Source organism: Narcine bancroftii, chromosome 7 (genome assembly GCF_036971445.1).
Source record: "Narcine bancroftii isolate sNarBan1 chromosome 7, sNarBan1.hap1, whole genome shotgun sequence".
Taxonomy (NCBI): Eukaryota; Metazoa; Chordata; class Chondrichthyes; order Torpediniformes; family Narcinidae; genus Narcine; species Narcine bancroftii.
The window spans coordinates 164,842,871-164,857,238 of record NC_091475.1 but is presented as its reverse complement, the minus strand read 5'-3'; the positions used below and the strand labels follow the sequence as shown (position 1 = coordinate 164,857,238).

General features: G+C 38.3%; 1 long non-coding RNA gene across 1 annotated transcript in view; it reads left to right on the top strand.

Annotated features, from left to right (window-relative positions):
• Positions 1-10,160, top strand: part of LOC138740091 (uncharacterized) — a 106,140-nt gene extending 95,980 nt beyond the window's left edge. The window contains exons 4-5 of the long non-coding RNA XR_011342664.1: positions 6,336-6,397; positions 10,028-10,160. This is a non-coding gene — a long non-coding RNA (uncharacterized lncRNA). The remainder of the gene's footprint in view (positions 1-6,335; positions 6,398-10,027) is intronic.
• The last annotated feature ends 4,208 nt before the right edge of the window (positions 10,161-14,368 follow it).

Below are 14,368 nucleotides of genomic sequence, written 5' to 3'. Positions count from 1 at the left end.
GATCATGTCTGATCTCTGCTGCCTTCAACTCCTGTGTCAGTCATGGGAAGAAAAGGGCTTGAAAAAAATGTTAAGGCAATGCCTTATCTGGCTATCAAAGCATTCAGAAGTTAAAAGAAACAAAAACCTAAAAATATTTAAAATGCTCAAACAATTTAACACATCTAAATTAAATAGTATTCATCTGAGTTTCTGAAACCATTCCCCACCATTGAAATTATTGACAGGATGGAGGTGGAGAAGGTCAGGATCTTTAATTTGCTGATGTCCACATATGTGTTCTTGTGTTCATCTTTTCAGCCTTTTTGGAATACCTCTCCTGGAACCAGCAAATTGAAAAGACCCACTAATTCCTCTACTTTCTCAGCAATCTGAGGAGATTTGGCATGTTATCGAATATCTGCAGGTGCACTGTGGAGAGTATAGTGACTGGTTGGGTCACAGCTTCGTTTGGAAACTCGAGTTCCCAGGAACACAGAAAGCATCACTGTCATTGAACTTTCATCCACTGAACCTATGTGAGGTGCTACCACAAGAAAGCTGCCAACATTATAAAGCACACCCTTCATCCTGGTCACAACCTCTTCCCATTGCTACCTTCAGAAAGACGGTACAGATGCCTGAAATCGAGCATCTCCAGGTTCAAGAACAATTTTTTAACCTGAACTATATTCCAGGACCACTAAAAGATTTGGCTGCATAACTGAAATGTCACTTTTTTACTTACAGTAACTTCAATTGTGAATATTTATTTATCTATCCTTCGATATTTATTGTCTCTTTTTCTGCCTGGCATTTGTGGTAATTTAAATGCTTACTGTTGTAGTTGGTATATCTTTTGTACCTATTTGGCGTCAGCAAGCAAGAATTTTTGTGCATGTGTACATTTTACAAATATATATGACAATAAACTCTCATTGACAATGTTGTCAGTTTCTGCACCAAGATATTCTTAGATATTCCCACTGTCAGGGTGGCACAGTTGGTGAAGTAGTTAGGGCAATGTTGTTACAGTGCCAGCGACCGGGGTTCAAAACCTGCACTGTCTGTGTGGGTTTTCCCTAGGGACTCCAGTTTCCTCCTATTATTCAAGACATATGGAGTTGTAGGTTAATCGGGTGTAATTGGGCTAGGGGGCCAGAAGGTCCTGTTACCGTGCTGTATGCCTAAACTAAATTCAGGTACTGGGAAATTGTTGCAATATTTGAGCTTTCAAGAGAGTCCGTTGTTAGAGAATATGATTAGGAACAATACAAAACCATTGGCCACTGGAACGCCTACATGAATGCATGTGACTTCTGCAGTCATCTGGACATGCCAGTTATCCAAAGAAATATCGCGAAATAAATACAATCAGATGGGTAGATGCCAGCATAACCTGCAAAATCTGGGCCAATGTACAAATAATTTCAAAAGATCTAAAGTGTAGGAGTGTTCACCCTGTATGTATCAATGATTACTTGCCTTAGTGCTCCTCTGACTTGCAAGTATATTGGTGCTTCTGCATATGCAACGGGCCAGATTATATGTCATTTTGTGCAGAACTTCTACCCTCTGCTGTTCAAAGCACCTTACACATCTGTTCACAGCAACACTGAAGCATTGAAAGCATCAGAAGTCAAATCTGACCTCCCATTCCACACACTGAGTTCAGAGAAGGATGAACTATCGTTGGGTTTACAGTGCCCTCCATAATGTTTGGGACAAAGACACTTTTCCTTTATTTGCCTCTCTGCTCCACAGCTTTAAATTTGTAATCAAACAATTCACATGTAATTAAAGTGCACATTCCAGATTTATTAAAGAGTGTTTGTATACATTTTGGTTTAACCCTGCAGAAATTACAGCATTTTCTATACATACCATAGTCCACTCATTTCAGGGCACCATAATATTTTGGACTTAGCAATGATATGCATACTAAAGTAGTCATGTTTGGTACTTTGTTGCTTATCTCTTGCATGCAATGACTGCTTGAAGTCTGTGATTCATGGACATCACCAAGTACTGAGTATCTTCTTTGGTGATGCTCTGCCAGGCCTCTACTGCAGCCATCTTCAGCTTTTGCTAGTTTCAAGGGCTTGTCCCCTAAAGTTTCTCTTCAGCATATGAAAGGCATGCTCAACTGGATTTAGATTGGATGACTGACTTGGTCATTCAAGGGTTTTTCAGTTTTCAGCTTTGAAGAACTCCTTTTTCAGTATTTTTTTTGTACCATTGTCTTGTTATAGGATGAAGCACCATCAAAAAAATTTGGAGACATTTCAACAAACTTGAGCAGTTAAGATGCTTCTATACACCTTAGGATTCATTTTGCTACTGCCATCAGACAAGGGCGTCAGTACCTGTGGCAGCCAAACATGCCCAGGCTATAGTATCCCCACCACCATGTTTCATAGATGAGGTGGTATGTTTTGGATCTTGGGAAGTTCCTTTACACCTCCATACTTTCTTCTTGCCATCACTCTGATACAGGTTCATCTTGGTCTCATCTGTCCACAAGATGTTTTTCCAGAATTCTGCAGGCTCTTTTAAATACTTCTTGGCAAACTGTAATCTGACCATCTTGTTGTAATCTGACCATCTTGTTTCTGAGCCTAACTAGTGCTTTGAAACTTTGCAGTGTAGCTTTCGTATTTCTGTTCCTGAAGTCTTACACAGACAGTAGTCATTGACACATCCACACCTGCCTCCTGAAGATCTGTAGGACAGACGCTTGAGGATTTTTCTTCATTATGTTGAGAATTCTTCTGTCATCAGCAGTGGAGATCTTCCTTGGAATACCAGTCCCTTTACAATTACTGAGCTCATCAGTGCGCTCTTAATGATATTCCAAACAATTGATTTTGGTAACCATAAGATTTGGGTGATGTCTCTTCCTGTTTTATTCTTGTTTTTCAGCCTCATAATGGCTTCTTTGACTTTCATTGGCTCAACTCTGGTCCTCATGTTGAAAAATGGCAACTACAGACTCCAAAGGTGATACATCACTAAATTGACCACCAGATGTGATAAGGTTTTATGCTTGAGCAAGAACTGAAAACTATCATTATACCGAAGCTTGAGCTTCAGTATAATGTTCAAGTTCAATTTTATTATCTGACTGTACATACATTATACAACCAGATGAACCAGTGTTTCTCCAGATCATGGTGAGGAATGAGTAACTTAACTATTGGGGAGTCTGTCTAATATTCTAAGCCTTATGGCAGTATGGATGAAGGTAAGAAAGTTATTTAGGAGGAAGCAAGCAGGGACTGAAGTATTGATGAATTTTAAAGTAACTTTATGTTCCAGAAATTAGTGTGAATGGTTTATGACTTATTGATATATAAAAATTGTACCAAGGCACAAGAGGGAACAAAGGGCTCTCACAAATTGTTATAAAATGCTTCTGCCTGTTTTGGTCATGATCTCTGATACCTGTCGAAAACCATTTTTCTGGGCTTTTATTTCTGGATATTTTCTAATGTAAATGGAGCGCAAAACATTTAAAAAAAAAAGCCCTTATATGTCCCATATCATACAGTAGTATTTTCTTCTATGTTTTGTTTTTCAGGTTACATAACCTTTTCTGGAAATTGTATGTGGTCATGTCACTATTTTAAACCAAATGCACTTTAACAATGACATGCTTTTAGTGTCTTCTTTTATATCACAGGACCTGGATTTCTACAAGATTATTTACATGATAGTTAGTATAACAGCTCTTCTTTATACAACTATTAGAAAACACAAACATTCACATTGGAACAACATTTACACCAATTTTGTAATTTTGGCTGCTGGTATATTAAAAGCCATTATTGCAAATATACCATGAAAGCTTGACATTGTCCCTTTCAATAATTTTTACAGGAGTTGTGTTTTCAAAACTACTTATTGCTACAATTTTATTTCTCAGTCTCAAATTATAATGAAAAATGGTGATTTTGTTCAGAGATTTTGTCTCAGCAAGCATAGCTCTTGACCTTTCACTTCATTAACATCAAAAATGACAAGTTCATCCAAATTTTTCAAACTCTACAGGTATCTTTTACTTGAGGACAGATTGAACTTTGAAAAGATAGTTACCAGATGTGTTCCTGTATATGTCCATTTATAATGATTTTGCCCAGCCATCTGCAGAGAATAGGGAGTAAATTGATATCTTCATGGCTATTTGTTGAACTACTGTTCTTTATTCTGCCTGCATTTTTTCTGGACTTACTGTAGAGGCACAGTTTTATTGGAAAAGAAATAACAATAAACTTGGCAAGTTAAGCTCCAACAACCATCATCTCTGAATTAGATATGCATTACCTGATTATAGATTTCCCCTTTCATACAACGCCTCAACTTCTTCATTGCAAAATATCTTATCTCTGGCTGCATATGGACTTTCCATTCGGTTGTCTCTGACTTGTTAATGCCCCTATCTGCTTCAGAATCACAATATTGCAACAATGTACCTGCAGCTGATATCTCTTATTTTTGTTCCTTGAATGTTCTGATGCTGTATGATTTTGTGAAAACCACCAGTTCTGATTTTGAATCCATCTCCTGTTCTTTGCCTGTGGGTCTGTCGGTGAATTGGATTTTGGGATTTGCCGTCAAAGGCAAGTCCAGTCTTGTTCCAGATATCCACAAATTTCCACTTTCTAGCAGCAATTATTTTCTAGTGATGAAGATCAGGAACCATGGGATGTTATTTTCTTCTCTCACTTAACGTGCTGATGCTCGTGGCTCCAGCTGCCATTTCAGCTGAGGACAGCCAGAATAGACCAAAGATTTTTTCCAATACTCAGAGAGTAATAAAGAAAAACATTAGGTATGGGTAGATCTAGTTATGATTTTGGGTACGAACCAGGTGAATAAATCTGCATTTCAAATGCCCACAGATATTTTTTTCATTGTTACTGGATCTGTTTTGCATCATTATTGTACTATAACATCTTGAATTCCAACTGCTCATGGTGAAATTATTTTCTAAACTAATTATAATAGAACTTCAGCTATGAATCTCTCCTGCCTGTCTGGAAACCTCACCAGTCAATGACTAGTTGACAGCATATTTGACATTATGGTCCTCTATTTACTCATGCCCAAATATAGTCTAGCATTACAGCAGCCACATTTCCCAATTACAATCTGTGCTGATTTCTCAAAATGATTAAGTGTTTACAAAGTTGTCTAGAGCTTCCTTTTTCCTTCTTCTGGAGTTACCATCTGGAAATCAATTTCACTGTCTCCATCCACATTTTTTAAAATGTATTCTGGACATAAACCAGACAATAGTCTGTGCTTGTCCTTTCTTATTGTTTTGAAGTTGTGAATTTTTTAAACTTGTGTTCTGCTAACAAAATTAGGATCATGTAGTACTTGCTGATTGATTTGATCATGATATTGACAAACATATCTAAAGTGAGCTATGTACTTAATGGTTTCCTGCAATAAAATACATGAGATATGATACATATTCACAAGACCATAATCCAAAAGCAGAGCATCATTTATACTAAACTTAAGATCTACAATTTCTTTATCTGCTCCAAATTAAGCAGGGGATCATTGAAGCCAAATGCATAGCATCATTTGAAACATCTGTTACCTGTCGTTATTCTGACTAAACCTTCCCTTGTTACATGATCAGAGAGGATTCCTATGAGCTGCACATTTATTTTTCATTGTGTTTTTGATATCTTGATCAAAGATTGATTTAATGACTGCTAAGATACCCATTAATTGTGATATGTAAAATATTATATTCATCTTAATGTGTAATGGTATAGGCTATGTCTGTTTCTAATAATCTGTAAGCTTTATTATTCTCTGCTCAGTGTTGGTATTCAAAGCAATGAAAATGCTAACCATTGAATCAACTGAATAACCTTTTATTGCATTGTATTCCTCATACTAATGATAGATAGACAAGAGATGGCATGAATGTCTGAACTTTGAATGCAAATGTTCTTCTTCTGTACATCAGCTTTTGCTGCATTTTAAAGGAAAGCATATAATTTCATTCCTACGTTGAACAGCCCTCTTTGCACTGTTACATCCCTAAGCAATGGAAGAATAAGGAAACAAATACACAACTTGCTAATGTTGGAATGGTTTTTGAATTACACACATATGTTCACATTGCTTTTAAGACAAATTCAATTCCAATGTTAGCTTCTCTGCTGTTATGAAACAAACAATATTATTGAAATATTTGCACATGGTGCCGTGCTTTGAGGCATTGGTTGAATGTGGGCAAATAGAACAATAGTATTAAAGTTGTCAGTTCAATTTTCACAATCCACTTTAGTAAATAATTTAATCTAAATAATTGTATTTTCTCTTCTTATTAGATACTTTAGGAACACAAGAAGAAATTAACAGTGATAAGAGAACGTCAGCTCCTAACATCATGGTGAAACAAATCATTTTCCTTCAACAGAACTCAATTCAGTGCCATTCTAGAGTCTATTTCTTGGCTGCAAACTCTAATTCAACACCATTATATAGAATTTTTTTCACCTAAGACTGAGAAGGGGCTAGACAAGAGGGTTTTATAACAGGTGTTGACTTAAAAAGACCTGTTATTTTGTTTAACAGTGGCCTATTTTGACAGACTGCTCATAAATCATGGAGCGGCACAGAGTGTTGAACTTTGCCCCATCCAGCCCTCAAAATTGCCAAGTTTCCATGTGCATCAGCTAAGTCAACACCAATGATCAATCCACCGTTGTTCTGGCACCCATCTGTCTCTCGAGCCACTGTCAGAAATTTCCTTGGGCTTGGGAAGCCACTTTTGTCAGTGGTTATGTGAAAAAGAAATGGTGGTCAGCTGGGGTGGCAGACCAGTGTTTCTGGGGTAGGGTAGGTGATGTTTGCAACTTTAGCAGTAGGATTGCTCCAGGTGAGATTAAGGGTCCTAAAGGAGAGCAGAGTAAATAACTTACTTAATAGGGTACCAGAGTGAAACATGAAAATTTGCAGATGCTGCAATTGTAGTCAAAACACAGAGATGTTGGAGGAACTCAGCTGGTATCACAGTAATTACGTTTCCCAACAAGAACCACTCTGGTCCTATAGAAACTCTTTACCTATGATTTTTCTCTAGAACTTGGCCTAGCTCTACCCAAAAGGGCCTCTCCTTGGAGCATGACCAAGTTGAGTGCACAAATGTTCCCGTCTCTATGCTGCACCTAAAACATTAATATTCTTGGTGTTAGAAGTGCTGTTGGACTGTTCTATGTAATTAAGTGAGTGCATTTTGAGGATTGTGTACACTTCAAACATACTCAGAAGCTGATGGAGGAAGGGAGCATTTCAGATGATGGATGGAGTGCAAATCAAATACAATGTTTTGTTTTGGGTGTTGCTGAGAAATTTGACTATTATTGGAGCTATTCTTGACCTGATAAGTGGAAAATATTTAATTATACCCATGGCTTAGGCCTTGTAGTTAGTGAAAAGTCTATGGAGGGACAGAAGATGAGTTACATTCTTTGGATTATCTGGCCTTGGATCTACTCTCATAATCCAGACAACTAATGTGTGACCACATAAATTGTGGGAAATTGGAAAAATGCGGGAAATTCTCTGATGACCTTATATCAAAGCTGATAAAAATTGGAGATAAAACATTTTATTGTGCAGGAGGGGGGAAAGAACACAAGAGAAAGCCTATGAAAGCATGGAAGGCAGGAGTAATAGAATGGCACTGAGGGTGATAAAGTAATGTGGCTGATGCAGTTATATTTCTGGTTAATGGAAACTGAAGCCTGATAAATATGTGGGTCAATGATATATGATTAGATTATTAGATTATCCCTTATTATTTTTTACTGCATTTGCAACTGAATGCAACTTCCCATTTATGTCCATCCCTGAGTATTGACAAGGATTTGCTGCATACAGGCTTCATTATCTGAGAAGTTGAAAAATGAATTGAACATTATTCATTTTTAAACCGGTTTCCAAATTTGAATGTTATGTTGGAAGGAACACCACTGATGAAGCATTGTTGCCTTGGACTCTACCATGAAGAACTAGTGCAGTGATGTCCTACAACAGGCATGATTAACATCTAACATAGCTATTTCCTCTTGATTCCTTTCAGCTTACACAAATTTTAGAGCTAAATAGAGGGGCTAGATTAGATTTAGTTTATTTTTTTCTCTTTTTCTTTATTAATTGATTATATATGGGGTTAATTATGGTTGTCCTAGTTCATACTATATTACTTTTTGTTATGACCAAGATTTGTTATATTGTAACTCATTTAGTTTCTATCCAGAATTATTTTTTAAGAAATAATGCTTAATCACCAAGTATATATGGATTTCAATTACATTTATATTAATTTGTAATATGTATATGATATGACATGCTTTTTTTGCTACATTAGTCGACTTTCTATGTAGGATTAATATGTTAAACTCAAAAGAAAGAACTTCCAAGTTCTTTTTTCAGAAATTGTTTTTCAGGAAGTCTAACCCTACATTTATTCTGCTATACCATACAATATTAATCAGAATTAGTAATACACAACATTTTTATTTCTATAACAGGTCATATTAGGGGTTTAACTAGAGATCACATTGTCTGAAAGTTTATTGCCTTGATATACTTGTGGTCTGCCTTCAGGAGAGAAAATCCAAACATCTGCTCCAGACGCAGTACCCATCTGAGTACTGAAAACCTGTGCTGACCAACTGGCCAATGTATTCACAGATATCATCAACACCTCACTCCGACAGGGTGTGGTACCCATCTGTTTCAAACAGGCTTCAATCATACTGGTGCCCCCAAAAAATATGGCAACCTGCCTAAGTGACTACTGACCAATGGCACTTACAGTAATGAAGTGCTTTAAGAGCCAGGTTCTGAAGCATACCAGCTCCTGTCTGAGTGGAAACATGGATCTGTTCCAAATTGTCTACCGTAGCAACAGGTTAATGACAGATGCCATCTCATTGGCTCGACACAAAACCCTTGAAAATCTGATGTATGCACTTTATTGATTGCAGTTCAGTGCTCAACACCATCATCCCTTCAAAAGTATTCAGCAATCTCCAAGGCCTGTGCATTTGGGTCCTGGATTTTCTCACCTCTAGACCCCAATCAGTGCAGATTGGGAAGAGCATCTCCTCCACAATCTCCATCAGCAATGGAGCACAACAGGGTTGTGTACTTAGACCTCTTCTCTACTCATTTTACACCTATGACTTTGAGGTATGGTACAACAACAACCCCACTTTTAAATTGGCTGATGAAACCACCATAGTGGGCTGTATTAGAAAGTGGCAGTGAGTCAGCATACAGGAGGGAGATTGGAAATCTGGCTGACTGGTGTACTAACAACAACTTCACAATCAATGTCATCAAAACTAAGTAGCTGATTCTGTACTTAGAAGGGGAAATCCAGAGGGGTATGATCCAGTGATCATTGGGAGAATCAGAGGAGGAGATGGTGAGAAAATTTAAATTCCTGGGACTCCCTATTTTGGGGGATCTTTCCTGGACCCAACATACTAATGTCATTGTGAAGAAAACACATCTGTGTCTCTACTTCCTCAGGAGTTTGTGGAGGTTTGATAAGTCAACAGAAACCTTGGCAAACTTATACAGATGTGTACTGGAAAGTGTGCTGACCAGCTGCATCACACATCATATGGGGACACCAATATCTCTGAGCAGAATGCCCTAGAGAGAATGTAGTGGACATAACCCAGTACTTTAGAGGCAAAACTCTCCCCACTGCTGAGAACAACTGCATAGAACACTGCCATTGGAGAATAGCAGCAATTATCAAAGATCCACACCACCCATCAACCACGCTGTTCTCACTGCTGCCATCAGAAAAGAGGTGCAGGTGCCACAAGATTCATACCACCAGGTTTAGGAATAGTTACTACTCCTCCACCATCGGACCCCTAAACAACCGACTCAATCAGACACTCATTTAAAGACTCTTAATTTGCTCTTAGTTAATATTTATTTTTCTGTATTTGCATTGTTAGTTTGTTTAAATTTATTTCTTTTACATACCTAGCTTTCTTCTAGAGTACAGTTTACAGTTATCAATAAGAAGAAATTCAGACTGTCCTACAGAAAAAAAGAATCTCAAGGATAAATGTGATCTCATCTATGCACTCTGACAATAAATTTGATCTTTGACTTTGGTAGCTACTTGTATGACACTTGCATTGTGAAAATAATATTGGAAAAGCCTAGAAACTGGAGTATGCACTCTTTTGGCATTTCAAACATGGCAATGTTAACAATTACATAAAACATTTAAGCAGTTTCCCCAATAATTCATCCACTTAAATAGGACCAGTGTAGAACACATGACTTATTAGATAGATACATATTTGAAAAGTTGAGGAATTGAAGGTTATGGGGAACTGGCACAGAAGAGGAATCGAGGACAGCGTAGATGAACAATTACTGTGTTGATTGATGGGGCAGGTTTGAGGAGCTGAGTGGCTACTTCTCATATTTTCTTTTTTTTTAAATTATTTTATTTATATTTTCAAATCAACATGAAAACATGAAATTCATCAATTATATAAAAGGAACATAATCTTATCATTCAATGTTGATTTTGAGCAAGAAAAGAAAAAAAACAAGAAAAAAATAATAAACTCTAACCCTCTCCCCTCCCATCCATCCAGGGGAAAAAAAAACGAGACAAATAATCAATAGAATTAAAGAGAGAAAAGAAGAGATGAAAAAAGGTTTCATTGGATTCATCAATCTCCTGCCAAGGGACAAATATCCGGACTTACCCAGAATCCCAGGTGTTTCCCGGATGCAGGTGGCCAAGGCTAATGGGGGCGGGGGGGGGGGGGGGTTGGTGGGGGCATCATTAAGAATCTACATCTACATTTTGAAGATATGGTCTCCAAATTTTCTTGTGTTTTTGTGCCATGAGTATTGTCCGGGTGACCATCAATAAATAAGAATGCTTCAGAAAGTCATGGCAGCTATTGCAGTGACAGAAAAGGTGCAATAAATTATGGGGAGTAGCTGGACTCGGGGCCTCTTTATCCCACCCCTGCCCCATCCAAGTGCTGAAGATGCTGGATCAATTAAAATTTCAAGTTGAAGAGGGATCGATTTCCATTCGTTCAGTTAAACTGGGATATGGAGCAAAGTCCCATTAAGTGGAAGTTGGCCCACTGATCAGATGAGATGCTGGAACTGATCGGAGGGGCTGAAGAGCCTACTCCTGATCCTAAATTCACACATTCATTGATTTATATATGTTCTCAAAGGTCCTAAAACAAAGCTGTACAAGATAATTGTTTAAATATTTCACAGTGAGCTTTTCTTTTCTCACTACATTTTTCAGAAAACCTTGTAAAATACCACCACTTCATTTCAGGGACAAGACTCTGTTTATTAATAATAATGGTTACATACAGTGGACATAGAGTTTCCCAGTAATTGTTTGCACATTATTTCAAATAAACCTGTAACAATTATGTCACATTCATTAATCCTCTTATGTGAATACCATCACGCATCATTGACCTACAGCACTCTGCCACTGCAGTCTGTAGTGACAGCTGCTGCAAGACAGAAAATGAACAGAAATAGAAAGCCTACCACCACCCACCCACCCCCAACACTGCCAGCCGCCCACCCGCCCCACACTCACAACACACACACACACACACACACACACACACACACACACACACACACACACACACACACACACACACACACACACACAAGTCATCTACATTAAAATATAGTAAAACATACCAATGACGTTTTTTAGAGTTGTCAACAACTCTTGGGGTTCACATGATAATTATAAAGTATTAAGCTTTGGTCTCCTAGTTTATGATATCATCTGAATCCTTCAATTAGATTAATGCTTTATAATCACTTCCAGGTATCCATTATTTTTGAAACAAAGTTTAGCTTTGGAACAGTTTGAAAAATGCCTGGAACCAGATTTGCTGAAATATGTGACCTTGACTTCTGACCCAAATCTTTGACCAACCATGCCCAAACTTTAATGGGTTCAAGAGCTCTGTGTTGAGTGATTGGCCTGTAATTGCAGGCATTGACTCTAAAAGTTGTTTTGTAAATATGCAAGCACTCCATATAAATTCTCCAAAAACTGAATTACAAGCATTGGCATTTTTGTTGCAACACATGCTTCCAACTTTAAATGTACAAAGGAATACTATGTAGAATATATAAACCCATATCATTTAAGTTTAAATTGGATGTTAAATATGCTCGTTTTTTTTCTATCTTTTGTTCAGCTAAAGTCCAAAGAAGAATTGTATTAGAATATTGCAAGTTTTCAGATAGCACACCCTTAAAACCACATTAATCCCTACTTTTATGTCTAATTAATAAAATAAGTTCAGTTTAAAATTGTCAGTATCAGATGAAGCCTGCTGATCAGCCTTGAAACCCTGACATGTATACACTTCAACTAAGTGAAATAACTTATTTAGTCTGAAAAAAATTAACACCTGCAATTTTAATTAATTTGCAGTAGGATTGCCAATAAACACCCTGAAAACAGTTGCTTACATTCAAGTACTGCATGTACATAAAAACATTATAACCATCCAGGTTATTTTGTTGCATTTTATACCACCGCCAGTGGGCTGATATCGCCTCAAACCGTGCATCTTGGCGCCTCACAGTTCGACGGGCAGCAACCTCCTTTGAAGAAGACCGCAGAGCCCACCTCACTGACAAAAGACAAAGGAGGAAAAACCCAACACCCAACCCCAACCCACCAATTTTCCCCTGCAACCGCTGCAACCGTGTCTGCCTGTCCCGCATCGGACTTGTCAGCCACAAACGAGCCTGCAGCTTACGTGGACATTTACCCCTCCATAAATCTTCGTCCGCGAAGCCAAGCCAAAGATACACATATGTCAATATATTACATAAAACGAGACATTTCAATGTGGTAGTTGGGATTTTTGGAACCCTGAAAGACTCAGACAAAGTAATAAACTCAAAATGTCCAATGAGCCTGAAAATATTACCTGATGATTGTGTGACCTTCTTATTTTGCTGCTTCTTGCTGTTCGATCAATAATTTCAATAATGACAAAAAAAAATTAAGATGGTTATGACTGGTAATTTTAGGTACAGTTCGCCATATCCAAAACGCTTGGGACCAAACATTTTAGTTTTTTTCAATTTTCGGAACGATGGAACTAAGCAGCACAGTAGCATCAGCGGGATACCTGTATCAGCGGTTAAACAACATAAAAAAACAACGGCAGGCTTTTTGAGTACCGACGTGATGCCACAAGTGGAAAATTCATATGAAATAATGTTTAGTACTTACCAAAAAAAACTTGATATCTGCTTACGAAAGAAGATAAATGCAGCAACAAACTCTAGAAATTCTCCTCAATGGCTTTTTCAAATGTTTCCTCTAGTGTCATGTGTCTCATTAACAATAGTTTTTGTCTTTTGCTGCGGCCAGTCCCTGACACCTCCCCATTTCTGCTGCTGGTCCCTGACACCACCCCTCGTTGCAGGTCCTGATACCTTCACACCACTACCGCCAGTCTCTGACACCTCCCCACTGCTGCCGGTGGTCCACGACACCTCCACACTGCCATCGCCAGTCCCTGACACCACCCCACTGCTGCCACTGGTCCCTGAAACCTCTCCACCACTGCCGATCCCGATACCACCCCACTTTCACCAATGGTCCCCGACACTTCCACACTGTCACCACCAGACCCCAACACCTCCCCGCCACCGCCGCCAGACCTGATGCCTCCCCAGTGCTGCCACCAGTCCCCAGCTGCAGTCCCTGCTCTTTCCTGGGAGCCCGAGGTCCCCAGTCCTGGAAACTCAAGGTGACTTTTTCAAGGCAGACAGAACCACCCATAATGTGAAGAATGGAGTCGCTGTTTCCAAATCTGCCTGCAGCTAATGTTGAGGACGTGGACCCTGTTCTGTTCACCATCTTTCCATGCAGAGCTCTGTTGTTAGAGTCCCACATGGGCAAGTCAGGTGGTGAATTGTTTTCAACTTGCGACATCACATCGGTGCTAAAAATATAGGAGTTTGGATCTTTTCAGTTTTCAGAACTTCAGATCTAGGTTATTTGACCTGTACCACTATTCCCAAGTGTTTATTCAAGGATACAAAATAATGGAAATGCACGCAATTACAGCAGTCCAAAGCAGAATAAAGAATGAGATTGTAATTGTGCTAATACAGATTACAGTTCCAAAAACTGAAGAAATTAAGGTTCAATGGTCCCAATGTTTGTAAACAAAAGCTATGGTAGTGTAGTGCCAACATTACTGGAGCAATGGTCTAAAAAATATGTTAATGTGAAGTGGATTAGATTTATAATAGATGAGTTGGTTCAAAATTAGTC